The following is a 27145-nucleotide window of genomic DNA, read 5'->3' on the forward strand; positions in this document are numbered from 1 at the left end:
CGTTTTTGTAGTGTAGTGGTTATCACGTTCGCCTTACACACGAAAGGTCCTCAGTTCGAAACTGGGCAGAAACAAGTGTTTTTAACCTAAGCATTTTTCTTCAATGACTCTGTTTTTAGAAAGTGCCTACTACATTGGTTAGTGTCTGGTATAGTTTCCGGGAAGTTTCTGTAGTGTAGTGGTTATCACGTTCGCCTAACACGCGAAAGGTCCCCAGTTCGAGACTGGGCAGAAACAATGGATTTTTAGCTAACCATTTTCATGCAATGGCTCTTTTTTTAGAAAGTGCCTCCTACATTGGATGGTGTCTGGCTTTGTTTCTAAGATGTTTCTGTAGTGTAGTGGTTATCACGTTCGCCTTACACGCGAAAGGTCCCCAGTTCGAAACTGGGCAGAAACAAGTTTTTTTAACCTAAGCATTTTTCTTCAATGGCTCTATTTTATGAAAGTGACTCCTACATTGGTTGGTGTCTAGTATAGTTTCTGAGAAGTTTCTGTAGTGTAGTGGTTATCACGTTCGCCTCACACGCGAAAGGTCCCCAGTTCGAAACTGGGCAGAAACAATGGCTTTTTAGCTAAGCATTTTCATGCAATGGCTCTTTTTATAGAAAGTGCCTCCTACATTGGTTGGTGTCTGGTATAGTTTCCGAGAAGTTTCTGTAGTGTAGTGGTTGTCACGTTCGCCTAACACGCGAAAGGTCCCCAGTTCGAAACTGGGCAGAAACAATGGATTTTTAGCTAAGCATTTTCATGCAATGGCTCTTTTTTTAGAAAGTGCCTCCTACATTGGATGGTGTCTGGCTTAGTTTCTAAGACGTTTCTGTAGTGCAGTGGTTATCACGTTCGCCTTACACGCGAAAGGTCCTCAGTTCGAAACTGGGCAGAAACAAGTGTTTTTAACCTAAGCATTTTTCTTCAATGACTCTATTTTATGAAAGTGCCTCCTACATTGGTTGGTGTCTTGTATAGTTTCTGAGAAGTTTCTGTAGTGTAGTGGTTATCACGTTCGCCTCACACGCGAAAGGTCCCCAGTTCGAAACTGGGCAGAAACAATGGATTTTTAGCTCAGCATTTTCATGCAATGGCTCTTTTTTTAGAAAGTGCCTCCTACATTGGATGGTGTCTGGCTTAGTTTCTAAAACGGTAGAAACTGGGCAGAAACAAGTGTTTTTATCCTAAGTATTTTTCTTCAATGACTCTGTTTTTAGAAAGTGCCTCCTACATTGGTTGGTGTCTGGTATAGTTTCCGAGAAGTTTCTGTAGTGTAGTGGTTATCACGTTCGCCTAACACGCGAAAGGTCCCCAGTTCGAAACTGGGCAGAAACAATGGATTTTTAGCTAAGCATTTTAATGCAATGGCCCTTTTTTTAGACAGTGCCTCCTACATTGGATAGTGTCTGGCTTAGTTTCTAAGATGGTAGAAACTGGGCAGAAACAAGTGTTTTTAACCTAAGCATTTTTCTTCAATGACTCTGTTTTTAGAAAGTGCCTCCTACATTGGTTGGTGTCTGGTATAGTTTCCGAGAAGTTTCTGTAGTGTAGTGGTTATCACGTTTGCCTAACACGCGAAAGGTCCCCCGTTCGAAACTGGGCAGAAACAATGGATTTTTAGCTAAGCATTTTAATGCAATGGCCCTTTTTTAGACAGTGCCTCCTACATTGGATGGTGTCTGGCTTAGTTTCTAAGACGGTAGAAACTGGGCAGAAACAAGTGTTTTTAACCTAAGCATTTTTCTTCAATGACTCTGTTTTTAGAAAGTGCCTCCTACATTGGTTGGTGTCTGGTATAGTTTCCGAGAAGTTTCTGTAGTGTAGTAGTTATCACGTTCGCCTAACACGCGAAAGGTCCCCAGTTCGAAACTGGGCAGAAACAATGGATTTTTAGCTAAGCATTTTCATGCAATGGCCCTTTTTTTAGACAGTGCCACCTACATTGGATGGTGTCTGGCGTAGATTCTAAGACGTTTCTGTATTGTAGTGGTTATCACGTTCGCCTTACACGCGAAAGGTCCCCAGTTCGAAACTGGGCAGAAACAAGTGTTTTTAACCTAAGCATTTTTCTTCAATGGCTCTATTTTATGAAAGTGACTCCTACATTGGTTGGTGTCTTGTATAGTTTTTGAGAAGTTTCTGTAGTGTAGTGGTTATCACGTTTGCCTCACACGCGAAAGGTCCCCAGTTCGAAACTGTGCAGAAACAATGGATTTTTAGCTAAGCATTTTCATGCAATGGCTCTTTTTTTAGAAAGAGCCTCCTACATTGTATGGTGTCTGGCTTTGTTTCTAAGATTTTTCTGTAGTGTAGTGGTTATCACGTTCGACTTACACGCGAAAGGTCCCCAGTTCGAAACTGGGCAGAAACAAGTGTTTTTAACCTAAGCATTTTTCTTCAATGGCTCTATTTTATGAAAGTGACTCCTACATTGGTTGGTGTCTTGTACAGTTTCTGAGAAGTTTCTGTAGTGTAGTGGTTATCACGTTTGCCTCACACGCGAAAGGTCCCCAGTTCGAAACTGTGCAGAAACAATGGATTTTTAGCTAAGCATTTTCATGCAATGGCTCTTTTTTTAGAAAGTGCCTCCTACATTGGATGGTGTCTGGTATAGTTTCCGAGAAGTTTCTGTAGTGTAGTGGTTATCACATTCACCTAACACGCGAAAGGTCCCCTGTTCGAAACTGGGCAGAAACAATGGATTTTTAGCTAAGCATTTTCATGCAATGGCTCTTTTTTTAGAACATGCCTCCTACATTGGATGGTGTCTGGCGTAGTTTCTAAGACGTTTCTGTAGTGTAGTGGTTATCACGTTCGTCTTACACGTGAAAGGTCCCCAGTTCGAAACTGGGCAGAAACAAGTGTTTTTAACCTAAGCATTTTTTTTTCAATGGCTCTATTTTATGAAAGTGACTCCTACATTGGTTGGTGTCTTGTATAGTTTCTGAGAAGTTTCTGTAGTGTAGTGGTTATCACGTTCGCCTTACACGCGAAAGGTCCCCAGTTCGAAACTGGGCAGAAACAATGGATTTTTAGCTAAGCATTTTCATTCAATGGCTCTTTTTTTAGAAAGTGCCTCCTACATTGGATGGTGTCTGGCATAGTTTCCGAGAAGTTTATGTAGTGTAGTGGTTATCACATTCACCTAACACGCGAAAGGTCCCCAGTTTGAAACTGGGCAGAAACAATGGATTTTTAGCTAACCATTTTCATGCAATGGCTCTTTTTTTAGAAAGTGCCTCCTACATTGGATGGTGTCTGGCTTTGTTTCTAAGATGTTTCTGTAGTGTAGTGGTTATCACGTTCGCCTTACACGCGAAAGGTCCCCAGTTCGAAACTGGGCAGAAACAAGTGTTTTTAACCTAAGCATTTTTCTTCAATGACTCTGTTTTTAGAAAGTGCCTCCTACATTGGTTGGTGTCTGGCTTAGTTTCTAAGACGGTAGAAACTGGGCAGAAACAAGTGTTTTTAACCTAAGCATTTTTCTTCAATGACTCTGTTTTTAGAAAGTGCCTCCTACATTGGTTGGTGTCTGGTATAGTTTCCGAGAAGTTTCTGTAGTGTAGTGGTTATCACATTCACCTAACACGCGAAAGGTCCCAAGTTCGAAACTGGTCAGAAACAATGGATTTTTAGCTAAGCATTTTCATGCAATGGCTCTTTTTTTAGAAAGTGCCTCCTACATTGGATGGTGTCTGGCTTAGCTTCTAAGACGTTTTTGTAGTGTAGTGGTTATCACGTTCGCCTTGCACGCGAAAGGTCCTCAGTTCGAAACTGGGCAGAAACAAGCGTTTTTAACCTAAGCATTTTTCTTCAATGACTCTGTTTTTAGAAAGTGCCTCCTACATTGGTTGGTGTCTGGTATAGTTTCCGAGAAGTTTCTGTAGTGTAGTGTTTATCACGTTCGCCTAACACGCGAAAGGTCCCCAGTTTGAAACTGGGCAGAAACTATGGATTTTTAGCTAAGCATTTTAATGCAATGGCCCTTTTTTTAGACAGTGCCTCCTACATTGGTTGGTGTCTAGTATAGTTTCTGAGAAGTTTCTGTAGTGTAGTGGTTATCACGTTCGCCTCACACGCGAAAGGTCACCAGTTCGAAACTGGGCAGAATCAATGGATTTTTAGCTAAGCATTTTCATGCAATGGCTCTTTTTTTAGAAAGTGCCTCCTACATTGGATGGTGTCTGGCTGAGTTTCTAAGACGTTTCTGTAGTGTAGTGGTTATCACGTTCGCCTTACACGCGAAAGGTCCTCAGTTCGAAACTAGGCAGAAACAAGTGTTTTTAACCTAAGCATTTTTCTTCAATGACTCTATTTTATGAAAGTGACTCCTACATTGGTTGGTGTCTAGTATAGTTTCTGGGAAATTTCTGTAGTGTAGTGGTTATCACGTTCGCCTCACACGCGAAAGGTCCCCAGTTCGAAACTGGGCAGAAACAATGGATTTTTAGCTAAGCATTTTCATGCAATTGCTCTTTTTTTAGAAATTGCCTCCTACATTGGATGGTGTCTGGCTTAGTTTCTAAAACGGTAGAAACTGGGCAGAAACAAGTGTTTTTAACCTAAGCATTTTTCATCAATGACTCTGTTTTTAGAAAGTGCCTCCTACATTTGTTGGTGTCTGGTATAGTTTCCGAGAAGTTTCTGTAGTGTAGTGGTTATCACATCCGCCTAACACTCGAAAGGTCCCCAGTTCGAAACTGGGCAGAAACAATGGATTTTTAGCTAAGCATTTTAATGCAATGGCCCTTTTTTTAGACAGTGCCTCCTACATTGGATGGTGTCTGGCTTAGTTTCTAAGACGGTAGAAACTGGGCAGAAACAAGTGTTTTTAACATAAGCATTTTTCTTCAATGACTCTGTTTTTCGAAAGTGCCTCCTACATTGGTTGGTGTCTGGTATAGTTTCCGAGAAGTTTCTGTAGTGTAGTGGTTATCACGTTCGCCTAACACGCGAAAGGTCCCCAGTTCGAAACTGGGCAGAAACAATGGATTTTTAGCTAAGCATTTTAATGCAATGGCCCTTTTTTTAGACAGTGCCTCCTACATTGGTTGGTGTCTAGTATAGTTTCTGAGAAGTTTCTGTAGTGTAGTGGTTATCACGTTCGCCTCACACGCGAAAGGTCCCCAGTTCGAAACTGGGCAGAAACAATGGATTTTTAGCTAAGCATTTTCATGCAATGGCTCTTTTTTTAGAAAGTGCCTCCTACATTGGTTGGTGTCTGGCTTAGTTTCTAAGACGGTAGAAACTGGGCAGAAACAAGTGTTTTTAACCTAAGCATTTTTCTTCAATGACTCTGTTTTTAGAAAGTGCCTCCTACATCGGTTGGTGTCTGGTATAGCTTCCGGGAAGTTTCTGTAGTGTAGTGGTTATCACATTCACCTAACACGCGAAAGGTCCCCAGTTCGAAACTGGGCAAAAACAATGGATTTTTAGCTAAGCATTTTCATGCAATAGCTCTTTTTTTAGAAAGTGCCACCTACATTGGATGGTGTCTGGCGCAGATTCTAAGACGTTTCTGTATTGTAGTGGTTATCACGTTCGCCTTACACGCGAAAGGTCCCCAGTTCGAAACTGGGCAGAAACAAGTGTTTTTAAACCAAGCATTTTTCTTCAATGGCTCTATTTTATGAAAGTGACTCCTACATTGGTTGGTGTCTTGTATAGCTTTTGAGAAGTTTCTGTAGTGTAGTGGTTATCACGTTTGCCTCACACGCGAAAGGTCCCCAGTTCGAAACTGTGCAGAAACAATGGATTTTTAGCTAAGCATTTTCATGCAATGGCTCTTTTTTTAGAAAGAGCCTCCTACATTGTATGGTGTCTGGCTTTGTTTCTAAGATTTTTCTGTAGTGTAGTGGTTATCACGTTCGACTTACACGCGAAAGGTCCCCAGTTCGAAACTGGGCAGAAACAAGTGTTTTTAACCTAAGCATTTTTCTTCAATGGCTCTATTTTATGAAAGTGACTCCTACATTGGTTGGTGTCTTGTATAGTTTCTGAGAAGTTTCTGTAGTGTAGTGGTTATCACGTTTGCCTCACACGCGAAAGGTCCCCAGTTCGAAACTGTGCAGAAACAATGCATTTTTAGCTAAGCATTTTCATGCAATGGCTCTTTTTTTAGAAAGTGCCTCCTACATTGGATGGTGTCTGGTATAGTTTCCGAGAAGTTTCTGTAGTGTAGTGGTTATCACATTCACCTAACACGCGAAAAGTCCCCTGTTCGAAACTGGGCAGAAACAATGGATTTTTAGCTAAGCATTTTCATGCAATGGCTCTTTTTTTAGAACATGCCTCCTACATTGGATGGTGTCTGGCGTAGTTTCTAAGACGTTTCTGTAGTGTAGTGGTTATCATGTTCGTCTTACACGTGAAAGGTCCCCAGTTCGAAACTGGGCAGAAACAAGTGTTTTTAACCTAAGCATTTTTTTTTCAATGGCTCTATTTTATGAAAGTGACTCCTACATTGGTTGGTGTCTTGTATAGTTTCTGAGAAGTTTCTGTAGTGTAGTGGTTATCACGTTCGCCTCACACGCGAAAGGTCCCCAGTTCGAAACTGGGCAGAAACGATGGATTTTTAGCTAAGCATTTTGATGCAATGGCTCTTTTTTTAGAAAGTGCCTCCTACATTGTATGGTGTCTGGCTTTGTTTCTAAGATGTTTCTGTAGTGTAGTGGTTATCACGTTCGCCTTACACGCGAAAGGTCCCCAGTTCGAAACTGGGCAGAAACAATGGATTTTTAGCTAAGCATTTTCATGCAATGGCTCTTTTTTTAGAAAGTGCCTCCTACATTGGATGGTGTCTGGTATAGTTTCCGAGAAGTTTATGTAGTGTAGTGGTTATCACATTCACCTAACACGCGAAAGGTCCCCAGTTTGAAACTGGGCAGAAACAATGGATTTTTAGCTAAGCATTTTCATGCAATGGCTCTTTTTTTAGAACATGCCTCCTACATTGGATGGTGTCTGGCGTAGTTTCTAAGACGTTTCTGTAGTGTAGTGGTTATCACGTTCGTCTTACACGTGAAAGGTCCCCATTTCGAAACTGGGCAGAAACAAGTGTTTTTAACCTAAGCATTTTTCTTCAATGGCTCTATTTTATGAAAGTGACTCCTACATTGGTTGGTGTCTTGTATAGTTTCTGAGAAGTTTCTGTAGTGTAGTGGTTATCACGTTCGCCTCACACGCGAAAGGTCCCCAGTTCGAAACTGGGCAGAAACAATGGATTTTTAGCTAAGCATTTTCATGCAATATCTCTTTTTTTAGAAAGTGCCTCCTACATTGTATGGTGTCTGGCTTTATTTCTAAGATGTTTCTGTAGTGTAGTGGTTATCACGTTCGCCTTACGCGCGAAAGGTCCCCAGTTTGAAACTGGGCAGAAACAAGTTTTTTTAACCTAAGCATTTTTCTTCAATGGCTCTATTTTATGAAAGTGACTCCTACATTGGTTGGTGTCTAGTATAGTTTCTGGGAAGTTTCTGTAGTGTAGTGGTTATCACGTTCGCCTCACACGCGAAAGGTCCCCAGTTTGAAACTGGGCAGAAACAATGGATTTTTAGCTAAGCATTTTCATGCAATGGCTCTTTTTTTAGAAAGTGCCTCCTACATTGGATGGTGTCTGGCTTAGTTTCTAAAACGGTAGAAACTGGGCAGAAACAAGTGTTTTTAACCTAAGCATTTTTCTTCAATGACTCTGTTTTTCGAAAGTGCCTCCTACATTGGTTGGTGTCTGGTATAGTTTTCGAGAAGTTTCTGTAGTGTAGTGGTTATCACGTTTGCCTAACACGCGAAAGGTCCCCAGTTCGAAACTGGGCAGAAACAATGGATTTTTAGCTAAGCATTTTAATGCAATGGCCCTTTTTTTAGACAGTGCCTCCTACATTGGTTGGTGTCTGGCTTAGTTTCTAAGACGTTTCTTTAGTGTAGTGGTTATCACGTTCGCCTTACACGCGAAAGGTCCTCAGTTCGAAACTGGGCAGAAACAAGTGTTTTTAACCTAAGCATTTTTCTTCAATGACTCTGTTTTTAGAAAGTGCCTCCTACATTGGTTGGTGTCTGGTGTAGTTTCCGAGAAGTTTCTGTAGTGTAGTGGTTATCACATTCGCCTAACATGGGAAAGGTCCCCAGTTCGAAACTGGGCAGAAACAATGGATTTTTAGCTAAGCATTTTAATGCAATGGCCCTTTTTTTAGACAGTGCCTCCTACATTGGATGGTGTCTGGCTTAGTTTCTAAGACAGTAGAAACTGGGCAGAAACAAGTGTTTTTAACCTAAGCATTTTTCTTCAATGACTCTGTTTTTCAAAAATGCCTCCTACATTGGTTGCTGTCTGGTATAGTTTCCGAGAAGTTTCTGTAGTGTAGTGGTTATCACGTTCGCCTAACACGCGAAAGGTCCCCAGTTCGAAACTGGGCAGAAACAATGGATTTTTAGCTCAGCATTTTTATGCAATGGCCCTTTTTTTAGACAGTGCCTCCTACATTGGTTGGTGTCTAGTATAGTTTCTGAGAAGTTTCTGTAGCGTAGTGGTTATCACGTTCACCTCACATGCGAAAGGTCCCCAGTTCGAAACTGGGCAGAAAAAAATGGATTTTTAGCTAAGCATTTTCATGCAATGGCTCTTTTTTTAGAAAGTGCCTCCTACATTGGATGGTGTCTGGCTTAGTTTCTAAGAAGTTTCTGTAGTGTAGTGGTTATCACGTTTGCCTTACACGCGAAAGGTCCTCAGTTCGAAACTGGGCAGAAACAAGTGTTTTTAACCTAAGCATTTTTCTTCAATGACTCTGTTTTTAAAAAAGTGCCTCCTACATTGGTTGGTGTCTGGTGTAGTTTCCGAGAAGTTTCTGTAGTGTAGTGGTTATCACGTTCGCCTAACACACGAAAGGTCCCCAGTTTGAAACTGGGCAGAAACAATGGATTTTTAGCTAAGCATTTTAATGCAATGGCCCTTTTTTTAGACAGTGCCTCCTACATTGGATGGTGTCTGGCTTAGTTTCTAAGACGGTAGAAACTGGGCAGAAACAAGTGTTTTTAACCTAAGCATTTTTCTTCAATGACTCTGTTTTTAGAAAGTGCCTCCTACATTGGTTGGTGTCTGGTATAGTTTCCGAGAAGTTTCTGTAGTGTAGTGGTTATCACATTCACCTAACACGCGAAAGGTCCCCAGTTTGAAACTGGGCAGAAACAATGGATTTTTAGCTAAGCATTTTCATGCAATGGCTCTTTTTTTAGAAAGTGCCTCCTACATTGGATGGTGTCTGGCGTAGTTTCTAAGACGTTTCTGTAGTGTAGTGGTTATCACGTTCGCCTTACACGCGAAAGGTCCTCAGTTCGAAACTGGGCAGAAACAATGGATTTTTAGCTAAGCATTTTCATGCAATGGCTCTATTTTTAGAAAGTGCCTCCTACATTGGATGGTGTCTGGCTTAGTTTCTAAGACGTTTCTGTAGTGTAGTGGTTATCACGTTCGCCTTACACGCGAAAGGTCCTCAGTTCGAAACTGGGCAGAAACAATGGATTTTTAGCTAAGCATTTTAATGCAATGGCCCTTTTTTTAGACAGTGCCTCCTACATTGGTTGGTGTCTAGTATAGTTTCTGAGAAGTTTCTGTAGTGTAGTGGTTATCACGTTCGCCTCACACGCGAAAGTTCCCCAGTTCGAAACTGGGCAGAAACAATGGATTTTTAGTTAAGCATTTTCATGCAATGGCTCTTTTTTTAGAAAGTGCCTCCTACATTGTATAGTGTCTGGCTTTGTTTCTAAGATGTTTCTGTAGTGTAGTGGTTATCACGTTTGCCTTGCACGCGAAAGGTCCCCAGTTCGAAACTGGGCAGAAACAAGTTTTTTTAACCTAAGCAATTTTCTTCAATGGCTCTATTTTATGAAAGTGCCTCCTACATTTGTTGGTGTCTGGTATAGTTTCCGAGAAGTTTCTGTAGTGTAGTGGTTATCACATTCGCCTAACACGCGAAAGGTCCCCAGTTCGAAACTGGGCAGAAACAATGGATTTTTAGCTAAGCATTTTAATGCAATGGCCCTTTTTTTAGACAGTGCCTCCTACATTGGATGGTGTCTGGCTTAGTTTCTAAGACGGTAGAAACTGGGCACAAACAAGTGTTTTTAACCTAAGCATTTTTCTTCAATGACTCTGTTTTTCGAAAGTGCCTCCTACATTGGTTGGTGTCTGGTATAGTTTCCGAGAAGTTTCTGTAGTGTAGTGGTTATCACGTCCGCCTAACACTCGAAAGGTCCCCAGTTCGAAACTGGGCAGAAACAATGGATTTTTAGCTAAGCATTTTAATGCAATGGCCCTTTTTTTAGACAGTGCCTCCTACATTGGTTGGTGTCTAGTATAGTTTCTGAGAAGTTTCTGTAGTGTAGTGGTTATCACTTTCGCCTCACACGCGAAAGGTCCCCAGTTCGAAACTGGGCAGAAACAATGGATTTTTAGCTAAGCATTTTCATGCAATGGCTCTTTTTTTAGAAAGTGCCTCCTACATTGGATGGTGTCTGGCTTAGTTTCTAAGACGTTTCTGTAGTGTAGTGGTTATCACGTTCGCCTTACACGCGAAAGGTCCTCAGTTCGAAACTGGGCAAAAACAAGCGTTTTTAACCTAAGCATTTTTCTTCAATGACTCTGTTTTTAGAAAGTGCCTCCTACATTGGTTGGTGTCTGGTATAGCTTCCGAGAAGTTTCTGTAGTGTAGTGGTTATCACGTTCGCCTAACACGCGAAAGGTCCCAAGTTTGAAACTGGGCAGAAACAATGGATTTTTAGCTAAGCATTTTAATGCAATGGCCCTTTTTTTTAGACAGTGCCTCCTACATTGGTTGGTGTCTAGTATAGTTTCTGAGAAGTTTCTGTAGTGTAGTGGTTATCCGTTCGCCTCACACGCGAAAGGTCCCCAGTTCGAAACTGGGCAGAATCAATGGATTTTTAGCTAAGCATTTTCATGCAATGGCTCTTTTTTTAGAAAGTGCCTCCTACATTGGATGGTGTCTGTCTGAGTTTCTAAGACGTTTCTGTAGTGTAGTGGTTATCACGTTCGCCTTACACGCGAAAGGTCCTCAGTTCGAAACTGGGCAGAAACAAGTGTTTTTAACCTAAGCATTTTTCTTCAATGACTCTGTTTTTAGAAAGTGCCTCCTACATTGGTTGGTGTCTGGTGTAGTTTCCGAGAAGTTTCTGTAGTGTAGTGGTTATCACGTTCGCCTAACACACGAAAGGTCCCCAGTTTGAAACTGGATAGAAACAATGGATTTTTAGCTAAGCATTTTAATGCAATGGCCCTTTTTTTAGACAGTGCCTCCTACATTGGATGGTGTCTGGCTTAGTTTCTAAGACGGTAGAAACTGGGCAGAAACAAGTGTTTTTAACCTAAGCGTTTTTCTTCAATGACTCTGTTTTTAGAAAGTGCCTCCTACATTGGTTGGTGTCTGGTATAGTTTCCGAGAAGTTTCTGTAGTGTAGTGGTTATCACATTCACCTAACACGCGAAAGGTCCCCAGTTCGAAACTGGGCAGAAACAATGGATTTTTAGCTAAGCATTTTCATGCAATTGCTCTTTTTTTAGACAGTGCCTACCAAATTGGTTGGTGTCTCGTATAGTTTCTGAGAAGTTTCTGTAGTGTAGTGGTTATCATGTTCGCCTCACACGCGAAAGGTCCCCAGTTCAAAACTGGGCAGAAACAATGGATTTTTAGTTAAGCATTTTCATGCAATGGCTCTTTTTTTAGAAAGTGCCTCCTACATTGTATGGTGTCTGGTTTTGTTTCTAAGATGTTTCTGTAGTGTAGTGGTTATCACATTCGCCTTACACGCGAAAGGTCCCCAGTTCGAAACTGGGCAGAAAGAAGTTTTTTTAACCTAAGCATTTTTCTTCAATGGCTCTATTTTATGAAAGTGACTCCTACATTGGTTGGTGTCTAGTATAGTTTCTGGGAAATTTCTGTAGTGTAGTGGTTATCACGTTCGCCTCACACGCGAAAGGTCCCCAGTTCGAAACTGGGCAGAAACAATGGATTTTTAGCTAAGCATTTTCATGCAATTGCTCTTTTTTTAGAAAGTGCCTCCTACATTGGATGGTGTCTGGCTTAGTTTCTAAAACGGTAGAAACTGGGCAGAAACAAGTGTTTTTAACCTAAGCATTTTTCTTCAATGACTCTGTTTTTAGAAAGTGCCTCCTACATTGGTTGGTGTCTGGTATAGTTTCCGAGAAGTTTCTGTAGTATAGTGGTTATCACGTTCGCCTAACACTCGAAAGGTCCCCAGTTCGAAACTGGGCAGAAACAATGGATTTTTAGCTAAGCATTTTAATGCAATGGCCCTTTTTTTAGACAGTGCCTCCTACATTGGTTGGTGTCTAGTATAGTTTCTGAGAAGTTTCTGTAGTGTAGTGGTTATCACTTTCGCCTCACACGCGAAAGGTCCCCAGTTCGAAACTGGGCAGAAACAATGGATTTTTAGCTAAGCATTTTCATGCAATGGCTCTTTTTTTAGAAAGTGCCTCCTACATTGGATGGTGTCTGGCTTAGTTTCTAAGACGTTTCTGTAGTGTAGTGGTTATCACGTTCGCCTTACACGCGAAAGGTCCTCAGTTCGAAACTGGGCAAAAACAAGCGTTTTTAACCTAAGCATTTTTCTTCAATGACTCTGTTTTTAGAAAGTGCCTCCTACATTGGTTGGTGTCTGGTATAGCTTCCGAGAAGTTTCTGTAGTGTAGTGGTTATCACGTTCGCCTAACACGCGAAAGGTCCCAAGTTTGAAACTGGGCAGAAACAATAGATTTTTAGCTAAGCATTTTAATGCAATGGCCCTTTTTTTTAGACAGTGCCTCCTACATTGGTTGGTGTCTAGTATAGTTTCTGAGAAGTTTCTGTAGTGTAGTGGTTATCCGTTCGCCTCACACGCGAAAGGTCCCCAGTTCGAAACTGGGCAGAATCAATGGATTTTTAGCTAAGCATTTTCATGCAATGGCTCTTTTTTTAGAAAGTGCCTCCTACATTGGATGGTGTCTGGCTGAGTTTCTAAGACGTTTCTGTAGTGTAGTGGTTATCACGTTCGCCTTACACGCGAAAGGTCCTCAGTTCGAAACTGGGCAGAAACAAGTGTTTTTAACCTAAGCATTTTTCTTCAATGACTCTGTTTTTAGAAAGTGCCTCCTACATTGGTTGGTGTCTGGTGTAGTTTCCGAGAAGTTTCTGTAGTGTAGTGGTTATCACGTTCGCCTAACACACGAAAGGTCCCCAGTTTGAAACTGGATAGAAACAATGGATTTTTAGCTAAGCATTTTAATGCAATGGCCCTTTTTTTAGACAGTGCCTCCTACATTGGATGGTGTCTGGCTTAGTTTCTAAGACGGTAGAAACTGGGCAGAAACAAGTGTTTTTAACCTAAGCATTTTTCTTCAATGACTCTGTTTTTAGAAAGTGCCTCCTACATAGGTTGGTGTCTGGTATAGTTTCCGAGAAGTTTCTGTAGTGTAGTGGTTATCACATTCACCTAACACGCGAAAGGTCCCCAGTTCGAAACTGGGCAGAAACAATGGATTTTTAGCTAAGCATTTTCATGCAATTGCTCTTTTTTTAGAAAGTGCCTCCTACATTGGATGGTGTCTGGCGTAGTTTCTAAGACGTTTCTGTAGTGTAGTGGTTATCACGTTCGCCTTACACGCGAAAGGTCCTCAGTTCGAAACTGGGCAGAAACAATGGATTTTTAGCTAAGCATTTTCATGCAATGGCTCTTTTTTTAGAAAGTGCCTCCTACATTGGATGGTGTCTAGCTTAGTTTCTAAGACGTTTCTGTAGTGTAGTGGTTATCACGTTCGCCTTACACGCGAAAGGTCCTCAGTTCGAAACTGGGCAGAAACAATGGATTTTTAGCTAAGTATTTTAATGCAATGGCCCTTTTTTTAGACAGTGCCTACCAAATTGGTTGGTGTCTCGTATAGTTTCTGAGAAGTTTCTGTAGTGTAGTGGTTATCATGTTCGCCTCACACGCGAAAGGTCCCCAGTTCAAAACTGGGCAGAAACAATGGATTTTTAGTTAAGCATTTTCATGCAATGGCTCTTTTTTTAGAAAGTGCCTCCTACATTGTATGGTGTCTGGTTTTGTTTCTAAGATGTTTCTGTAGTGTAGTGGTTATCACATTCGCCTTACACGCGAAAGGTCCCCAGTTCGAAACTGGGCAGAAACAAGTTTTTTTAACCTAAGCATTTTTCTTCAATGGCTCTATTTTATGAAAGTGACTCCTACATTGGTTGGTGTCTAGTATAGTTTCTGGGAAATTTCTGTAGTGTAGTGGTTATCACGTTCGCCTCACACGCGAAAGGTCCCCAGTTCGAAACTGGGCAGAAACAATGGATTTTTAGCTAAGCATTTTCATGCAATTGCTCTTTTTTTAGAAAGTGCCTCCTACATTGGATGGTGTCTGGCTTAGTTTCTAAAACGGTAGAAACTGGGCAGAAACAAGTGTTTTTAACCTAAGCATTTTTCTTCAATGACTCTGTTTTTAGAAAGTGCCTCCTACATTTGTTAGTGTCTGGTATAGTTTCTGAGAAGTTTCTGTAGTGTAGTGGTTATCACATCCGCCTAACACTCGAAAGGTCCCCAGTTCGAAACTGGGCAGAAACAATGGATTTTTAGCTAAGCATTTTAATGCAATGGCCCTTTTTTTAGACAGTGCCTCCTACATTGGATGGTGTCTGGCTTAGTTTCTAAGACGGTAGAAACTGGGCAGAAACAAGTGTTTTTAACATAAGCATTTTTCTTCAATGACTCTGTTTTTCGAAAGTGCCTCCTACATTGGTTGGTGTCTGGTGTAGTTTCCGAGAAGTTTCTGTAGTGTAGTGGTTATCACGTTCGCCTAACACACGAAAGGTCCCCAGTTTGAAACTGGATAGAAACAATGGATTTTTAGCTAAGCATTTTAATGCAATGGCCCTTTTTTTAGACAGTGCCTCCTACATTGGATGGTGTCTGTTCGAAACTGGGCAGAAACAATGGATTTTTAGCTAAGCATTTTCATGCAATTGCTCTTTTTTTAGAAAGTGCCTCCTACATTGGATGGTGTCTGGCTTAGTTTCTAAGACGGTAGAAACTGGGCAGAAACAAGTGTTTTTAACATAAGCATTTTTCTTCAATGACTCTGTTTTTCGAAAGTGCCTCCTACATTGGTTGGTGTCTGGTATAGTTTCCGAGAAGTTTCTGTAGTGTAGTGGTTATCACGTTCGCCTAACACGCGAAAGGTCCCCAGTTCGAAACTGGGCAGAAACAATGGATTTTTAGCTAAGCATTTTAATGCAATGGCCCTTTTTTTAGACAGTGCCTCCTACATTGGTTGGTGTCTAGTATAGTTTCTGAGAAGTTTCTGTAGTGTAGTGGTTATCACGTTCGCCTCACACGCGAAAGGTCCCCAGTTCGAAACTGGGCAGAATCAATGAATTTTTAGCTAAGCATTTTCATGCAATGGCTCTTTTTTTAGAAAGTGCCTCCTACATTGGATGGTGTCTGGCTGAGTTTCTAAGACGTTTCTGTAGTGTAGTGGTTATCACGTTCGCCTTACACGCGAAAGGTCCTCAGTTCGAAACTGGGCAGAAACAAGTGTTTTTAACCTAAGCATTTTTCTTCAATGACTCTGTTTTTAGACAGTGCCTACCAAATTGGTTGGTGTCTCATATAGTTTCTAAGACGTTTCTGTAGTGTAGTGGTTATCACGTTCGCCTAATACCCGAAAGGTCCCCAGTTCGAAACTGGGCAGAAACAATGGATTTTTAGCTAAGCATTTTAATGCAATGGCCCTTTTTTTAGACAGTGCCTCCTACATTGGTTGGTGTCTAGTATAGTTTCTGAGAAGTTTCTGTAGTGTAGTGGTTATCACGTTCGCCTCACACGCGAAATGTCCCCAGTTCGAAACTGGGCAGAATCAATGGATTTTTAGCTAAGCATTTTCATGCAATGGCTCTTTTTTTAGAAAGTGCCTCCTACATTGGATGGTGTCTGGCTGAGTTTCTAAGACGTTTCTGTAGTGTAGTGGTTATCACGTTCGCCTTACACGCGAAAGGTCCTCAGTTCGAAACTGGGCAGAAACAAGTGTTTTTAACCTAAGCATTTTTCTTCAATGACTCTGTTTTTAGAAAGTGCCTCCTACATTGGTTGGTGTCTGGTGTAGTTTCCGAGAAGTTTCTGTAGTGTAGTGGTTATCACGTTCGCCTAACACACGAAAGGTCCCCAGTTTGAAACTGGATAGAAACAATGGATTTTTTGCTAAGCATTTTAATGCAATGGCCCTTTTTTTAGACAGTGCCTCCTACATTGGATGGTGTCTGGCTTAGTTTCTAAGACGGTAGAAACTGGGCAGAAACAAGTGTTTTTAACCTAAGCATTTTTCTTCAATGACTCTGTTTTTAGAAAGTGCCTCCTACATTGGTTGGTGTCTGGTATAGTTTCCGAGAAGTTTCTGTAGTGTAGTGGTTATCACATTCACCTAACACGCGAAAGGTCCCCAGTTCGAAACTGGGCAGAAACAATGGATTTTTAGCTAAGCATTTTCATGCAATTGCTCTTTTTTTAGAAAGTGCCTCCTACATTGGATGGTGTCTGGCGTAGTTTCTAAGACGTTTCTGTAGTGTAGTGGTTATCATGTTCGCCTTACACGCGAAAGGTCCTCAGTTCGAAACTGGGCAGAAACAACGGATTTTTAGCTAAGCATTTTCATGCAATGGCTCTTTTTTTAGAAAGTGCCTCCTACATTGGATGGTGTCTAGCTTAGTTTCTAAGACGTTTCTGTAGTGTAGTGGTTATCACGTTCGCCTTACACGCGAAAGGTCCTCAGTTCGAAACTGGGCAGAAACAATGGATTTTTAGCTAAGTATTTTAATGCAATGGCCCTTTTTTTAGACAGTGCCTACCAAATTGGTTGGTGTCTCATATAGTTTCTGAGAAGTTTCTGTAGTGTAGTGGTTATCACGTTCGCCTCACACGCGAAAGGTCCCCAGTTCGAAACTGGGCAGAAACAATGGATTTTTAGTTAAGCATTTTCATGCAATGGCTCTTTTTTTAGAAAGTGCCTCCTACATTGTATGGTGTCTGGTTTTGTTTCTAAGACGTTTCTGTAGTGTAGTGGTTATCACGTTCGCCTTACACGCGAAAGGTCCTCAGTTCGAAACTGGGCAGAAACAATGGATTTTTAGCTAAGTATTTTAATGCAATGGCCCTTTTTTTAGACAGTGCCTACCAAATTGGTTGGTGTCTCGTACAGTTTCTGAGAAGTTTCTGTAGTGTAGTGGTTATCACGTTCGCCTCACACGCGAAAGGTCCCCAGTTCGAAACTGGGCAGAAACAATGGATTTTTAGTTAAGCATTTTAATGCAATGGCCCTTTTTTTAGACAGTGCCTCCTACATTGGATGGTGTCTGGCTTAGTTTCTAAAACGGTAGAAACTGGGCAGAAACAAGTGTTTTTAACCTAAGCATTTTTCTTCAATGACTCTGTTTTTAGAAAGTGCCTCCTACATTTGTTAGTGTCTGGTATAGTTTCCGAGAAGTTTCTGTAGTGTAGTGGTTATCACATCCGCCTAACACGCGAAAGGTCCCCAGTTCAAAACTGGGCAGAAACAATGGATTTTTAGTTAAGCATTTTCATGCAATGGCTCTTTTTTTAGAAAGTGCCTCCTACATTGTATGGTGTCTGGTTTTGTTTCTAAGATGTTTCTGTAGTGTAGTGGTTATCACATTCGCCTTACACGCGAAAGGTCCCCAGTTCGAAACTGGGCAGAAACAAGTTTTTTTAACCTAAGCATTTTTCTTCAATGGCTCTATTTTATGAAAGTGACTCCTACATTGGTTGGTGTCTAGTATAGTTTCTGGGAAATTTCTGTAGTGTAGTGGTTATCACTTTCACACGCGAAAGGTCCCCAGTTCGAAACTGGGCAGAAACAATGGATTTTTAGCTAAGCATTTTCATGCAATTGCTCTTTTTTTAGAAAGTGCCTCCTACATTGGATGGTGTCTGGCTTAGTTTCTAAAACGGTAGAAACTGGGCAGAAACAAGTGTTTTTAACCTAAGCATTTTTCTTCAATGACTCTGTTTTTAGAAAGTGCCTCCTACATTGGTTGGTGTCTGGTGTAGTTTCCGAGAAGTTTCTGTAGTGTAGTGGTTATCACGTTCGCCTAACACACGAAAGGTCCCCAGTTTGAAACTGGATAGAAACAATGGATTTTTAGCTAAGCATTTTAATGCAATGGCCCTTTTTTTAGACAGTGCCTCCTACATTGGATGGTGTCTGGCTTAGTTTCTAAGACGGTAGAAACTGGGCAGAAACAAGTGTTTTTAACCTAAGCATTTTTCTTCAATGACTCTGTTTTTAGAAAGTGCCTCCTACATTGGTTGGTGTCTGGTATAGTTTCCGAGAAGTTTCTGTAGTGTAGTGGTTATCACATTCACCTAACACGCGAAAGGTCCCCAGTTCGAAACTGGGCAGAAACAATGGATTTTTAGCTAAGCATTTTCATGCAATTGCTCTTTTTTTAGAAAGTGCCTCCTACATTGGATGGTGTCTGGCGTAGTTTCTAAGACGTTTCTGTAGTGTAGTGGTTATCATGTTCGCCTTACACGCGAAAGGTCCTCAGTTCGAAACTGGGCAGAAACAACGGATTTTTAGCTAAGCATTTTCATGCAATGGCTCTTTTTTTAGAAAGTGCCTCCTACATTGGATGGTGTCTAGCTTAGTTTCTAAGACGTTTCTGTAGTGTAGTGGTTATCACGTTCGCCTTACACGCGAAAGGTCCTCAGTTCGAAACTGGGCAGAAACAATGGATTTTTAGCTAAGTATTTTAATGCAATGGCCCTTTTTTTAGACAGTGCCTACCAAATTGGTTGGTGTCTCTATAGTTTCTGAGAAGTTTCTGTAGTGTAGTGGTTATCACGTTCGCCTCACACGCGAAAGGTCCCCAGTTCGAAACTGGGCAGAAACAATGGATTTTTAGTTAAGCATTTTCATGCAATGGCTCTTTTTTTAGAAAGTGCCTCCTACATTGTATGGTGTCTGGTTTTGTTTCTAAGACGTTTCTGTAGTGTAGTGGTTATCACGTTCGCCTTACACGCGAAAGGTTCTCAGTTCGAAACTGGGCAGAAACAATGGATTTTTAGCTAAGTATTTTAATGCAATGGCCCTTTTTTTAGACAGTGCCTACCAAATTGGTTGGTGTCTCGTACAGTTTCTGAGAAGTTTCTGTAGTGTAGTGGTTATCACGTTCGCCTCACACGCGAAAGGTCCCCAGTTCGAAACTGGGCAGAAACAATGGATTTTTAGTTAAGCATTTTAATGCAATGGCCCTTTTTTTAGACAGTGCCTCCTACATTGGATGGTGTCTGGCTTAGTTTCTAAAACGGTAGAAACTGGGCAGAAACAAGTGTTTTTAACCTAAGCATTTTTCTTCAATGACTCTGTTTTTAGAAAGTGCCTCCTACATTTGTTAGTGTCTGGTATAGTTTCCGAGAAGTTTCTGTAGTGTAGTGGTTATCACATCCGCCTAACACGCGAAAGGTCCCCAGTTCAAAACTGGGCAGAAACAATGGATTTTTAGTTAAGCATTTTCATGCAATGGCTCTTTTTTTAGAAAGTGCCTCCTACATTGTATGGTGTCTGGTTTTGTTTCTAAGATGTTTCTGTAGTGTAGTGGTTATCACATTCGCCTTACACGCGAAAGGTCCCCAGTTCGAAACTGGGCAGAAACAAGTTTTTTTAACCTAAGCATTTTTCTTCAATGGCTCTATTTTATGAAAGTGACTCCTACATTGGTTGGTGTCTAGTATAGTTTCTGGGAAATTTCTGTAGTGTAGTGGTTATCACTTTCACACGCGAAAGGTCCCCAGTTCGAAACTGGGCAGAAACAATGGATTTTTAGCTAAGCATTTTCATGCAATTGCTCTTTTTTTAGAAAGTGCCTCCTACATTGGATGGTGTCTGGCTTAGTTTCTAAAACGGTAGAAACTGGGCAGAAACAAGTGTTTTTAACCTAAGCATTTTTCTTCAATGACTCTGTTTTTAGAAAGTGCCTCCTACATTGGTTGGTGTCTGGTGTAGTTTCCGAGAAGTTTCTGTAGTGTAGTGGTTATCACGTTCGCCTAACACACGAAAGGTCCCCAGTTTGAAACTGGATAGAAACAATGGATTTTTAGCTAAGCATTTTCATGCAATGGCTCTTTTTTTAGAAAGTGCCTCCTACATTGGTTGGTATCTGGTTTAGTTTCCGAGAAGTTTCTGTAGTGTAGTGGTTATCACATTCACCTAACACGCGAAAGGTCCCCAGTTCGAAACTGGGCAGAAACAATGGATTTTTAGCTAAGCATTTTCATGCAATTGCTCTTTTTTTAGAAAGTGCCTCCTACATTGGATGGTGTCTGGCTTAGTTTCTAAGACGGTAGAAACTGGGCAGAAACAAGTGTTTTTAACATAAGCATTTTTCTTCAATGACTCTGTTTTTCGAAAGTGCCTCCTACATTGGTTGGTGTCTGGTATAGTTTCCGAGAAGTTTCTGTAGTGTAGTGGTTATCACGTTCGCCTAATACCCGAAAGGTCCCCAGTTCGAAACTGGGCAGAAACAATGGATTTTTAGCTAAGCATTTTAATGCAATGGCCCTTTTTTTAGACAGTGCCTCCTACATTGGTTGGTGTCTAGTATAGTTTCTGAGAAGTTTCTGTAGTGTAGTGGTTATCACGTTCGCCTCACACGCGAAATGTCCCCAGTTCGAAACTGGGCAGAATCAATGGATTTTTAGCTAAGCATTTTCATGCAATGGCTCTTTTTTTAGAAAGTGCCTCCTACATTGGATGGTGTCTGGCTGAGTTTCTAAGACGTTTCTGTAGTGTAGTGGTTATCACGTTCGCCTTACACGCGAAAGGTCCTCAGTTCGAAACTGGGCAGAAACAAGTGTTTTTAACCTAAGCATTTTTCTTCAATGACTCTGTTTTTAGAAAGTGCCTCCTACATTGGTTGGTGTCTGGTGTAGTTTCCGAGAAGTTTCTGTAGTGTAGTGGTTATCACGTTCGCCTAACACACGAAAGGTCCCCAGTTTGAAACTGGATAGAAACAATGGATTTTTAGCTAAGCATTTTAATGCAATGGCCCTTTTTTTAGACAGTGCCTCCTACATTGGATGGTGTCTGGCTTAGTTTCTAAGACGGTAGAAACTGGGCAGAAACAAGTGTTTTTAACCTAAGCATTTTTCTTCAATGACTCTGTTTTTAGAAAGTGCCTCCTACATTGGTTGGTGTCTGGTATAGTTTCCGAGAAGTTTCTGTAGTGTAGTGGTTATCACATTCACCTAACACGCGAAAGGTCCCCAGTTCGAAACTGGGCAGAAACAATGGATTTTTAGCTAAGCATTTTCATGCAATTGCTCTTTTTTTAGAAAGTGCCTCCTACATTGGATGGTGTCTGGCGTAGTTTCTAAGACGTTTCTGTAGTGTAGTGGTTATCATGTTCGCCTTACACGCGAAAGGTCCTCAGTTCGAAACTGGGCAGAAACAACGGATTTTTAGCTAAGCATTTTCATGCAATGGCTCTTTTTTTAGAAAGTGCCTCCTACATTGGATGGTGTCTAGCTTAGTTTCTAAGACGTTTCTGTAGTGTAGTGGTTATCACGTTCGCCTTACACGCGAAAGGTCCTCAGTTCGAAACTGGGCAGAAACAATGGATTTTTAGCTAAGTATTTTAATGCAATGGCCCTTTTTTTAGACAGTGCCTACCAAATTGGTTGGTGTCTCATATAGTTTCTGAGAAGTTTCTGTAGTGTAGTGGTTATCATGTTCGCCTCACACGCGAAAGGTCCCCAGTTCGAAACTGGGCAGAAACAATGGATTTTTAGTTAAGCATTTTCATGCAATGGCTCTTTTTTTAGAAAGTGCCTCCTACATTGTATGGTGTCTGGTTTTGTTTCTAAGACGTTTCTGTAGTGTAGTGGTTATCACGTTCGCCTTACACGCGAAAGGTCCTCAGTTCGAAACTGGGCAGAAACAATGGATTTTTAGCTAAGTATTTTAATGCAATGGCCCTTTTTTTAGACAGTGCCTACCAAATTGGTTGGTGTCTCGTATAGTTTCTGAGAAGTTTCTGTAGTGTAGTGGTTATCACGTTCGCCTCACACGCGAAAGGTCCCCAGTTCGAAACTGGGCAGAAACAATGGATTTTTAGTTAAGCATTTTAATGCAATGGCCCTTTTTTTAGACAGTGCCTCCTACATTGGATGGTGTCTGGCTTAGTTTCTAAGACGGTAGAAACTGGGCAGAAACAAGTGTTTTTAACATAAGCATTTTTCTTCAATGACTCTGTTTTTCGAAAGTGCCTCCTACATTGGTTGGTGTCTGGTATAGTTTCCGAGAAGTTTCTGTAGTGTAGTGGTTATCACGTTCGCCTCACACGCGAAAGGTCCCCAGTTCGAAACTGGGCAGAAACAATGGATTTTTAGCTAAGCATTTTCATGCAATGGCTCTTTTTTTAGAAAGTGCCTCCTACATTGGATGGTGTCTGGCTTAGTTTCTAAGACGTTTTTGTAGTGTAGTGGTTATCACATTCGCCTTACACGCGAAAGGTCCTCAGTTCGAAACTGTTCAGAAACAAGCGTTTTTAACCTAAGCATTTTTCTTCAATGACTCTGTTTTTAGAAAGTGCCTCCTACATTGGTTGGTGTCTGGTATAGTGTCCGAGAAGTTTCTGTAGTGTAGTGGTTATCACGTTCGCCTAACACGTGAAAGGTCCCCAGTTTGAAACTGGGCAGAAACAATGGATTTTTAGCTAAGCATTTTAATGCAATGGCCCTTTTTTTAGACAGTGCCTCCTACATTGGATGGTGTCTGGCTTAGTTTCTAAGACAGTAGAAACTGGGCAGAAACAAGTGTTTTTAACCTAAGCATTTTTCTTCAATGACTCTGTTTTTAGAAAGTGCCTCCTACATTGGTTGGTGTCTGGTATAGTTTCCGAGAAGTTTCTGTAGTGTAGTGGTTATCACATTCACCTAACACGCGAAAGGTCCCCAGTTCGAAACTGGGCAAAAACAATGGATTTTTAGCTAAGCATTTTCATGCAATGGCTCTTTTTTTAGAAAGTGCCACCTACATTGGATGGTGTCTGGCGTACATTCTAAGACGTTTCTGTATTGTAGTGGTTATCACGTTCGCCTTACACGCGAAAGGTCCCCAGTTCAAAACTGGGCAGAAACAAGTGTTTTTAACCTAAGCATTTTTCTTCAATGGCTCTGTTTTTAGAAAGTGCCTCCTACATTGGTTGGTGTCCGGTATAAATTCAGAGAAGTTTCTGTAGTGTAGTGGTTATCACGTTCGCCTAACACGCGAAAGGTCCCCAGTTCGAAACTGGGCAGAAACAATTAATTTTTAGCTAAGCATTTTAATGCAATGGCCCTTTTTTTAGACAGTGCCTCCTACATTGGATGGTGTCTGGCTTAGTTTCTAAGACGGTAGAAACTGGGCAGAAACAAGTGTTTTTAACCTAAGCATTTTTCTTCAATGACTCTGTTTTTAGAAAGTGCCTCCTACATTGGTTGGTGTCTGGTATAGTTTCGGAGAAGTTATGTAGTGTAGTGGTTATCACGTTCGCCTTACACGCGAAAGGTCCTCAGTTCGAAACTGGGCAGAAACAATGGATTTTTAGCTAAGTATTTTAATGCAATGGCCCTTTTTTTAGAAAGTGCCACCTACATTGGATGGTGTCTGGCGTAGATTCTAAGACGTTTCTGTATTGTAGTGGTTATCACGTTCGCCTTACACGCGAAAGGTCCCCAGTTCAAAACTGGGCAGAAACAAGTGTTTTTAACCTAAGCATTTTTCTTCAATGGCTCTGTTTTTAGAAAGTGCCTCCTACATTGGTTGGTGTCCGGTATAAATTCAAAAAAGTTTCTGTAGTGTAGTGGTTATCACGTTCGCCTAACACGCGAAAGGTCCCCAGTTTGAAACTGGGCAGAAACAATGGATTTTTAGCTAAGCATTTTAATGCAATGGCCCTTTTTTTAGACAGTGCCTCCTACATTGGATGGTGTCTGGCTTAGTTTCTAAGACGGTAGAAACTGGGCAGAAACAAGTGTTTTTAACCTAAGCATTTTTCTTCAATGACTCTGTTTTTAGAAAGTGCCTCCTACATTGGTTGGTGTCTGGTATAGTTTCCGAGAAGTTTCTGTAGTGTAGTGGTTATCACATTCACCTAACACGCGAAAGGTCCCCAGTTCGAAACTGGGCAAAAACAATGGATTTTCATGCAATGGCTCTTTTTTTAGAAAGTGCCACCTACATTGGATGGTGTCTGGCGTAGATTCTAAGACGTTTCTGTATTGTAGTGGTTATCACGTTCGCCTTACACGCGAAAGGTCCCCAGTTCAAAACTGGGCAGAAACAAGTGTTTTTAACCTAAGCATTTTTCTTCAATGGCTCTGTTTTTAGAAAGTGCCTCCTACATTGGTTGGTGTCCGGTATAAATTCAGAGAAGTTTCTGTAGTGTAGTGGTTATCACGTTCGCCTAACACGCGAAAGGTCCCCAGTTCGAAACTGGGCAGAAACAACTAATTTTTAGCTAAGCATTTTAATGCAATGGCCCTTTTTTTAGACAGTGCCTCCTACATTGGATGGTGTCTGGCTTAGTTTCTAAGACGGTAGAAACTGGGCAGAAACAAGTGTTTTTAACCTAAGCGTTTTTCTTCAATGACTCTGTTTTTAGAAAGTGCCTCCTACATTGGTTGGTGTCTGGTATAGTTTCGGAGAAGTTTCTGTAGTGTAGTGGTTATCACGTTCGCCTTACACGCGAAAGGTCCTCAGTTCGAAACTGGGGAGAAACAATGGATTTTTAGCTAAGTATTTTAATGCAATGGCCCTTTTTTTAGAAAGTGCCACCTACATTGGATGGTGTCTGGCGTAGATTCTAAGACGTTTCTGTATTGTAGTGGTTATCACGTTCGCCTTACACGCGAAAGGTCCCCAGTTCAAAACTGGGCAGAAACAAGTGTTTTTAACCTAAGCATTTTTCTTCAATGGCTCTGTTTTTAGAAAGTGCCTCCTACATTGGTTGGTGTCCGGTATAAATTCAGAGAAGTTTCTGTAGTGTAGTGGTTATCACGTTCGCCTAACACGCGAAAGGTCCCCAGTTCGAAACTGGGCAGAAACAATTAATTTTTAGCTAAGCATTTTAATGCAATGGCCCTTTTTTTAGACAGTGCCTCCTACATTGGATGGTGTCTGGCTTAGTTTCTAAGACGGTAGAAACTGGGCAGAAACAAGTGTTTTTAACCTAAGCATTTTTCTTCAATGACTCTGTTTTTAGAAAGTGCCTCCTACATTGGTTGGTGTCTGGTATAGTTTCGGAGAAGTTTCTGTAGTGTAGTGGTTATCACGTTCGCCTAACACGCGAAAGGTCCCCAGTTCGAAACTGGGCAGAAACAATGGATTTTTAGCTCAGCATTTTTATGCAATGGCCCTTTTTTTAGACAGTGCCTCCTACATTGGTTGGTGTCTAGTATAGTTTCTGAGAAGTTTCTGTAGCGTAGTGGTTATCACGTTCGCCTCACATGCGAAAGGTCCCCAGTTCGAAACTGGGCAGAAAAAAATGGATTTTTAGCTAAGCATTTTCATGCAATGGCTCTTTTTTTAGAAAGTGCCTCCTACATTGGATGGTGTCTGTCTTAGTTTCTAAGAAGTTTCTGTAGTGTAGTGGTTATCACGTTCGCCTTACACGCGAAAGGTCCTCAGTTCGAAACTGGGCAGAAACAAGTGTTTTTAACCTAAGCATTTTTCTGGGAAGTTTCTGTAGTGTAGTGGTTATCACGTTCGCCTCACACGCGAAAGGTCCCCAGTTCGAAACTGGGCAGAAACATTGGATTTTTAGCTTAGCATTTTCATGCAATGGCTCTTTTTTTAGAAAGTGCCTCCTACATTGGATGGTGTCTGGCTTAGTTTCTAAAACGGTAGAAACTGGGCAGAAACAAGTGTTTTTAACCTAAGCATTTTTCTTCAATGACTCTGTTTTTAGAAAGTGCCTCCTACATTTGTTGGTGTCTGGTATAGTTTCCGAGAAGTTTCTGTAGTGTAGTGGTTATCACATTCGCCTAACACGCGAAAGGTCCCCAGTTCGAAACTGGGCAGAAACAATGGATTTTTAGCTAAGCATTTTAATGCAATGGCCCTTTTTTTAGACAGTGCCTCCTACATTGGATGGTGTCTGGCTTAGTTTCTAAGACGGTAGAAACTGGGCACAAACAAGTGTTTTTAACCTAAGCATTTTTCTTCAATGACTCTGTTTTTCGAAAGTGCCTCCTACATTGGTTGGTGTCTGGTATAGTTTCTGAGAAGTTTCTGTAGTGTAGTGGTTATCACGTCCGCCTAACACTCGAAAGGTCCCCAGTTCGAAACTGGGCAGAAACAATGGATTTTTAGCTAAGCATTTTAATGCAATGGCCCTTTTTTTAGACAGTGCCTCCTACATTGGTTGGTGTCTAGTATAGTTTCGGAGAAGTTTCTGTAGTGTAGTGGTTATCACTTTCGCCTCACACGCGAAAGGTCCCCAGTTCGAAACTGGGCAGAAACAATGGATTTTTAGCTAAGCATTTTCATGCAATGGCTCTTTTTTTAGAAAGTGCCTCCTACATTGGATGGTGTCTGGCTTAGTTTCTAAGACGTTTCTGTAGTGTAGTGGTTATCACGTTCGCCTTACACGCGAAAGGTCCTCAGTTCTAAACTGGGCAAAAACAAGCGTTTTTAACCTAAGCATTTTTCTTCAATGACTCTGTTTTTAGACAGTGCCTCCTACATTGGTTGGTGTCTAGTATAGTTTCTGAGAAGTTTCTGTAGTGTAGTGGTTATCACGTTCGCCTCACACGCGAAAGGTCCCCAGTTCGAAACTGGGCAGAATCAATGGATTTTTAGCTAAGCATTTTCATGCAATGGCTCTTTTTTTAGAAAGTGCCTCCTACATTGGATGGTGTCTGGCTGAGTTTCTAAGACGTTTCTGTAGTGTAGTGGTTATCACGTTCGCCTTACACGCGAAAGGTCCTCAGTTCGAAACTGGGCAGAAACAAGTGTTTTTAACCTAAGCATTTTTCTTCAATGACTCTGTTTTTAGAAAGTGCCTCCTACATTGGTTGGTGTCTGGTGTAGTTTCCG

At 41.3% G+C, this 27145-nt stretch overlaps 59 non-coding genes across 59 annotated transcripts; all 59 read left to right on the forward strand.

Moving 5' to 3' along the window:
• The first annotated feature begins 164 nt into the window (after window positions 1-164).
• On the forward strand, window positions 165-237 carry TRNAV-AAC (transfer RNA valine (anticodon AAC)). The gene has a single exon. It is a non-coding gene; the product is annotated as a tRNA-Val (tRNA).
• A 90-nt stretch (window positions 238-327) lies between these two features.
• TRNAV-UAC (transfer RNA valine (anticodon UAC)) lies at window positions 328-400 on the forward strand. Its single transcript has one exon. It is a non-coding gene; the product is annotated as a tRNA-Val (tRNA).
• A 90-nt stretch (window positions 401-490) lies between these two features.
• TRNAV-CAC (transfer RNA valine (anticodon CAC)) lies at window positions 491-563 on the forward strand. The gene has a single exon. It is a non-coding gene; the product is annotated as a tRNA-Val (tRNA).
• A 416-nt stretch (window positions 564-979) lies between these two features.
• Window positions 980-1052, forward strand: TRNAV-CAC (transfer RNA valine (anticodon CAC)). The gene has a single exon. It is a non-coding gene; the product is annotated as a tRNA-Val (tRNA).
• Window positions 1053-1253: 201 nt separating this feature from the next.
• On the forward strand, window positions 1254-1326 carry TRNAV-AAC (transfer RNA valine (anticodon AAC)). The gene has a single exon. It is a non-coding gene; the product is annotated as a tRNA-Val (tRNA).
• A 1616-nt stretch (window positions 1327-2942) lies between these two features.
• Window positions 2943-3015, forward strand: TRNAV-UAC (transfer RNA valine (anticodon UAC)). The gene has a single exon. It is a non-coding gene; the product is annotated as a tRNA-Val (tRNA).
• A 253-nt stretch (window positions 3016-3268) lies between these two features.
• Window positions 3269-3341, forward strand: TRNAV-UAC (transfer RNA valine (anticodon UAC)). The gene has a single exon. It is a non-coding gene; the product is annotated as a tRNA-Val (tRNA).
• Window positions 3342-3705: 364 nt separating this feature from the next.
• Window positions 3706-3778, forward strand: TRNAA-UGC (transfer RNA alanine (anticodon UGC)). Its single transcript has one exon. It is a non-coding gene; the product is annotated as a tRNA-Ala (tRNA).
• Window positions 3779-4357: 579 nt separating this feature from the next.
• Window positions 4358-4430, forward strand: TRNAV-CAC (transfer RNA valine (anticodon CAC)). The gene has a single exon. It is a non-coding gene; the product is annotated as a tRNA-Val (tRNA).
• Window positions 4431-4905: 475 nt separating this feature from the next.
• Window positions 4906-4978, forward strand: TRNAV-AAC (transfer RNA valine (anticodon AAC)). The gene has a single exon. It is a non-coding gene; the product is annotated as a tRNA-Val (tRNA).
• Window positions 4979-5068: 90 nt separating this feature from the next.
• On the forward strand, window positions 5069-5141 carry TRNAV-CAC (transfer RNA valine (anticodon CAC)). Its single transcript has one exon. It is a non-coding gene; the product is annotated as a tRNA-Val (tRNA).
• A 1343-nt stretch (window positions 5142-6484) lies between these two features.
• Window positions 6485-6557, forward strand: TRNAV-CAC (transfer RNA valine (anticodon CAC)). The gene has a single exon. It is a non-coding gene; the product is annotated as a tRNA-Val (tRNA).
• A 90-nt stretch (window positions 6558-6647) lies between these two features.
• On the forward strand, window positions 6648-6720 carry TRNAV-UAC (transfer RNA valine (anticodon UAC)). Its single transcript has one exon. It is a non-coding gene; the product is annotated as a tRNA-Val (tRNA).
• Window positions 6721-7136: 416 nt separating this feature from the next.
• On the forward strand, window positions 7137-7209 carry TRNAV-CAC (transfer RNA valine (anticodon CAC)). Its single transcript has one exon. It is a non-coding gene; the product is annotated as a tRNA-Val (tRNA).
• Window positions 7210-7462: 253 nt separating this feature from the next.
• Window positions 7463-7535, forward strand: TRNAV-CAC (transfer RNA valine (anticodon CAC)). The gene has a single exon. It is a non-coding gene; the product is annotated as a tRNA-Val (tRNA).
• An 801-nt stretch (window positions 7536-8336) lies between these two features.
• TRNAV-AAC (transfer RNA valine (anticodon AAC)) lies at window positions 8337-8409 on the forward strand. Its single transcript has one exon. It is a non-coding gene; the product is annotated as a tRNA-Val (tRNA).
• Window positions 8410-9264: 855 nt separating this feature from the next.
• Window positions 9265-9337, forward strand: TRNAV-UAC (transfer RNA valine (anticodon UAC)). Its single transcript has one exon. It is a non-coding gene; the product is annotated as a tRNA-Val (tRNA).
• Window positions 9338-9427: 90 nt separating this feature from the next.
• TRNAV-UAC (transfer RNA valine (anticodon UAC)) lies at window positions 9428-9500 on the forward strand. The gene has a single exon. It is a non-coding gene; the product is annotated as a tRNA-Val (tRNA).
• Window positions 9501-9590: 90 nt separating this feature from the next.
• TRNAV-CAC (transfer RNA valine (anticodon CAC)) lies at window positions 9591-9663 on the forward strand. The gene has a single exon. It is a non-coding gene; the product is annotated as a tRNA-Val (tRNA).
• Window positions 9664-9753: 90 nt separating this feature from the next.
• Window positions 9754-9826, forward strand: TRNAA-UGC (transfer RNA alanine (anticodon UGC)). The gene has a single exon. It is a non-coding gene; the product is annotated as a tRNA-Ala (tRNA).
• Window positions 9827-9916: 90 nt separating this feature from the next.
• On the forward strand, window positions 9917-9989 carry TRNAV-AAC (transfer RNA valine (anticodon AAC)). The gene has a single exon. It is a non-coding gene; the product is annotated as a tRNA-Val (tRNA).
• Window positions 9990-10353: 364 nt separating this feature from the next.
• On the forward strand, window positions 10354-10426 carry TRNAV-CAC (transfer RNA valine (anticodon CAC)). Its single transcript has one exon. It is a non-coding gene; the product is annotated as a tRNA-Val (tRNA).
• Window positions 10427-11005: 579 nt separating this feature from the next.
• Window positions 11006-11078, forward strand: TRNAV-UAC (transfer RNA valine (anticodon UAC)). The gene has a single exon. It is a non-coding gene; the product is annotated as a tRNA-Val (tRNA).
• Window positions 11079-11605: 527 nt separating this feature from the next.
• TRNAV-CAC (transfer RNA valine (anticodon CAC)) lies at window positions 11606-11678 on the forward strand. The gene has a single exon. It is a non-coding gene; the product is annotated as a tRNA-Val (tRNA).
• Window positions 11679-11931: 253 nt separating this feature from the next.
• TRNAV-CAC (transfer RNA valine (anticodon CAC)) lies at window positions 11932-12004 on the forward strand. Its single transcript has one exon. It is a non-coding gene; the product is annotated as a tRNA-Val (tRNA).
• A 364-nt stretch (window positions 12005-12368) lies between these two features.
• TRNAV-CAC (transfer RNA valine (anticodon CAC)) lies at window positions 12369-12441 on the forward strand. The gene has a single exon. It is a non-coding gene; the product is annotated as a tRNA-Val (tRNA).
• A 579-nt stretch (window positions 12442-13020) lies between these two features.
• On the forward strand, window positions 13021-13093 carry TRNAV-UAC (transfer RNA valine (anticodon UAC)). Its single transcript has one exon. It is a non-coding gene; the product is annotated as a tRNA-Val (tRNA).
• A 527-nt stretch (window positions 13094-13620) lies between these two features.
• Window positions 13621-13693, forward strand: TRNAV-UAC (transfer RNA valine (anticodon UAC)). Its single transcript has one exon. It is a non-coding gene; the product is annotated as a tRNA-Val (tRNA).
• A 90-nt stretch (window positions 13694-13783) lies between these two features.
• On the forward strand, window positions 13784-13856 carry TRNAV-UAC (transfer RNA valine (anticodon UAC)). Its single transcript has one exon. It is a non-coding gene; the product is annotated as a tRNA-Val (tRNA).
• Window positions 13857-13946: 90 nt separating this feature from the next.
• Window positions 13947-14019, forward strand: TRNAV-CAC (transfer RNA valine (anticodon CAC)). Its single transcript has one exon. It is a non-coding gene; the product is annotated as a tRNA-Val (tRNA).
• Window positions 14020-14109: 90 nt separating this feature from the next.
• TRNAV-UAC (transfer RNA valine (anticodon UAC)) lies at window positions 14110-14182 on the forward strand. The gene has a single exon. It is a non-coding gene; the product is annotated as a tRNA-Val (tRNA).
• A 90-nt stretch (window positions 14183-14272) lies between these two features.
• On the forward strand, window positions 14273-14345 carry TRNAV-CAC (transfer RNA valine (anticodon CAC)). The gene has a single exon. It is a non-coding gene; the product is annotated as a tRNA-Val (tRNA).
• Window positions 14346-15188: 843 nt separating this feature from the next.
• Window positions 15189-15261, forward strand: TRNAV-AAC (transfer RNA valine (anticodon AAC)). The gene has a single exon. It is a non-coding gene; the product is annotated as a tRNA-Val (tRNA).
• Window positions 15262-15514: 253 nt separating this feature from the next.
• Window positions 15515-15587, forward strand: TRNAV-UAC (transfer RNA valine (anticodon UAC)). The gene has a single exon. It is a non-coding gene; the product is annotated as a tRNA-Val (tRNA).
• Window positions 15588-16003: 416 nt separating this feature from the next.
• Window positions 16004-16076, forward strand: TRNAV-UAC (transfer RNA valine (anticodon UAC)). The gene has a single exon. It is a non-coding gene; the product is annotated as a tRNA-Val (tRNA).
• A 690-nt stretch (window positions 16077-16766) lies between these two features.
• TRNAV-UAC (transfer RNA valine (anticodon UAC)) lies at window positions 16767-16839 on the forward strand. The gene has a single exon. It is a non-coding gene; the product is annotated as a tRNA-Val (tRNA).
• A 90-nt stretch (window positions 16840-16929) lies between these two features.
• On the forward strand, window positions 16930-17002 carry TRNAV-CAC (transfer RNA valine (anticodon CAC)). Its single transcript has one exon. It is a non-coding gene; the product is annotated as a tRNA-Val (tRNA).
• Window positions 17003-17092: 90 nt separating this feature from the next.
• On the forward strand, window positions 17093-17165 carry TRNAV-UAC (transfer RNA valine (anticodon UAC)). Its single transcript has one exon. It is a non-coding gene; the product is annotated as a tRNA-Val (tRNA).
• A 90-nt stretch (window positions 17166-17255) lies between these two features.
• Window positions 17256-17328, forward strand: TRNAV-CAC (transfer RNA valine (anticodon CAC)). The gene has a single exon. It is a non-coding gene; the product is annotated as a tRNA-Val (tRNA).
• Window positions 17329-17692: 364 nt separating this feature from the next.
• On the forward strand, window positions 17693-17765 carry TRNAV-UAC (transfer RNA valine (anticodon UAC)). The gene has a single exon. It is a non-coding gene; the product is annotated as a tRNA-Val (tRNA).
• A 959-nt stretch (window positions 17766-18724) lies between these two features.
• TRNAV-UAC (transfer RNA valine (anticodon UAC)) lies at window positions 18725-18797 on the forward strand. Its single transcript has one exon. It is a non-coding gene; the product is annotated as a tRNA-Val (tRNA).
• An 89-nt stretch (window positions 18798-18886) lies between these two features.
• TRNAV-CAC (transfer RNA valine (anticodon CAC)) lies at window positions 18887-18959 on the forward strand. Its single transcript has one exon. It is a non-coding gene; the product is annotated as a tRNA-Val (tRNA).
• Window positions 18960-19212: 253 nt separating this feature from the next.
• On the forward strand, window positions 19213-19285 carry TRNAV-CAC (transfer RNA valine (anticodon CAC)). The gene has a single exon. It is a non-coding gene; the product is annotated as a tRNA-Val (tRNA).
• Window positions 19286-19649: 364 nt separating this feature from the next.
• TRNAV-UAC (transfer RNA valine (anticodon UAC)) lies at window positions 19650-19722 on the forward strand. The gene has a single exon. It is a non-coding gene; the product is annotated as a tRNA-Val (tRNA).
• Window positions 19723-20844: 1122 nt separating this feature from the next.
• Window positions 20845-20917, forward strand: TRNAV-UAC (transfer RNA valine (anticodon UAC)). Its single transcript has one exon. It is a non-coding gene; the product is annotated as a tRNA-Val (tRNA).
• Window positions 20918-21607: 690 nt separating this feature from the next.
• TRNAV-UAC (transfer RNA valine (anticodon UAC)) lies at window positions 21608-21680 on the forward strand. Its single transcript has one exon. It is a non-coding gene; the product is annotated as a tRNA-Val (tRNA).
• A 90-nt stretch (window positions 21681-21770) lies between these two features.
• TRNAV-CAC (transfer RNA valine (anticodon CAC)) lies at window positions 21771-21843 on the forward strand. Its single transcript has one exon. It is a non-coding gene; the product is annotated as a tRNA-Val (tRNA).
• Window positions 21844-21933: 90 nt separating this feature from the next.
• On the forward strand, window positions 21934-22006 carry TRNAV-UAC (transfer RNA valine (anticodon UAC)). Its single transcript has one exon. It is a non-coding gene; the product is annotated as a tRNA-Val (tRNA).
• A 90-nt stretch (window positions 22007-22096) lies between these two features.
• Window positions 22097-22169, forward strand: TRNAV-CAC (transfer RNA valine (anticodon CAC)). Its single transcript has one exon. It is a non-coding gene; the product is annotated as a tRNA-Val (tRNA).
• A 201-nt stretch (window positions 22170-22370) lies between these two features.
• Window positions 22371-22443, forward strand: TRNAV-CAC (transfer RNA valine (anticodon CAC)). The gene has a single exon. It is a non-coding gene; the product is annotated as a tRNA-Val (tRNA).
• Window positions 22444-23296: 853 nt separating this feature from the next.
• Window positions 23297-23369, forward strand: TRNAV-AAC (transfer RNA valine (anticodon AAC)). Its single transcript has one exon. It is a non-coding gene; the product is annotated as a tRNA-Val (tRNA).
• A 1112-nt stretch (window positions 23370-24481) lies between these two features.
• On the forward strand, window positions 24482-24554 carry TRNAV-AAC (transfer RNA valine (anticodon AAC)). Its single transcript has one exon. It is a non-coding gene; the product is annotated as a tRNA-Val (tRNA).
• A 527-nt stretch (window positions 24555-25081) lies between these two features.
• On the forward strand, window positions 25082-25154 carry TRNAV-AAC (transfer RNA valine (anticodon AAC)). The gene has a single exon. It is a non-coding gene; the product is annotated as a tRNA-Val (tRNA).
• Window positions 25155-25355: 201 nt separating this feature from the next.
• TRNAV-AAC (transfer RNA valine (anticodon AAC)) lies at window positions 25356-25428 on the forward strand. Its single transcript has one exon. It is a non-coding gene; the product is annotated as a tRNA-Val (tRNA).
• Window positions 25429-25682: 254 nt separating this feature from the next.
• On the forward strand, window positions 25683-25755 carry TRNAV-UAC (transfer RNA valine (anticodon UAC)). The gene has a single exon. It is a non-coding gene; the product is annotated as a tRNA-Val (tRNA).
• Window positions 25756-25786: 31 nt separating this feature from the next.
• On the forward strand, window positions 25787-25859 carry TRNAV-CAC (transfer RNA valine (anticodon CAC)). Its single transcript has one exon. It is a non-coding gene; the product is annotated as a tRNA-Val (tRNA).
• Window positions 25860-26060: 201 nt separating this feature from the next.
• TRNAV-AAC (transfer RNA valine (anticodon AAC)) lies at window positions 26061-26133 on the forward strand. Its single transcript has one exon. It is a non-coding gene; the product is annotated as a tRNA-Val (tRNA).
• Window positions 26134-26497: 364 nt separating this feature from the next.
• TRNAV-CAC (transfer RNA valine (anticodon CAC)) lies at window positions 26498-26570 on the forward strand. Its single transcript has one exon. It is a non-coding gene; the product is annotated as a tRNA-Val (tRNA).
• Window positions 26571-26986: 416 nt separating this feature from the next.
• Window positions 26987-27059, forward strand: TRNAV-UAC (transfer RNA valine (anticodon UAC)). Its single transcript has one exon. It is a non-coding gene; the product is annotated as a tRNA-Val (tRNA).
• Window positions 27060-27145: the final 86 nt, after the last annotated feature.

Source organism: Crinia signifera, chromosome 3 (genome assembly GCF_055691185.1).
Source record: "Crinia signifera chromosome 3, ASM5569118v1, whole genome shotgun sequence".
Lineage (NCBI taxonomy): Eukaryota > Metazoa > Chordata > Amphibia > Anura > Myobatrachidae > Crinia > Crinia signifera.